The sequence below is a fragment of the Penaeus monodon genome, chromosome 15, assembly GCF_015228065.2.
Source record: "Penaeus monodon isolate SGIC_2016 chromosome 15, NSTDA_Pmon_1, whole genome shotgun sequence".
Lineage (NCBI taxonomy): Eukaryota > Metazoa > Arthropoda > Malacostraca > Decapoda > Penaeidae > Penaeus > Penaeus monodon.
In genome coordinates this window covers 49,433,456-49,433,656 of record NC_051400.1, presented here as the reverse complement: position 1 = coordinate 49,433,656, position 201 = coordinate 49,433,456, and positions in this window count along the sequence as shown.

Here is a 201-nt window from a genome sequence, read left to right as displayed (position 1 = left end):
TCTATAAGAAGGTATTTATCTCACACATACATGGGAGAAGGAGTCTTTAGGTGACATTCGGTTCTTCAAGATAATTCCTGTATATGATATGAGTTTTTTCAATCCTTTTCTATCTCGGTGTTTTTCTTTTAAATCGTTGAAACTTAGTGTTAATTACGTCAGGATGAGAAAATAACAGAGCGAAGGGAGGTGATGAGGATA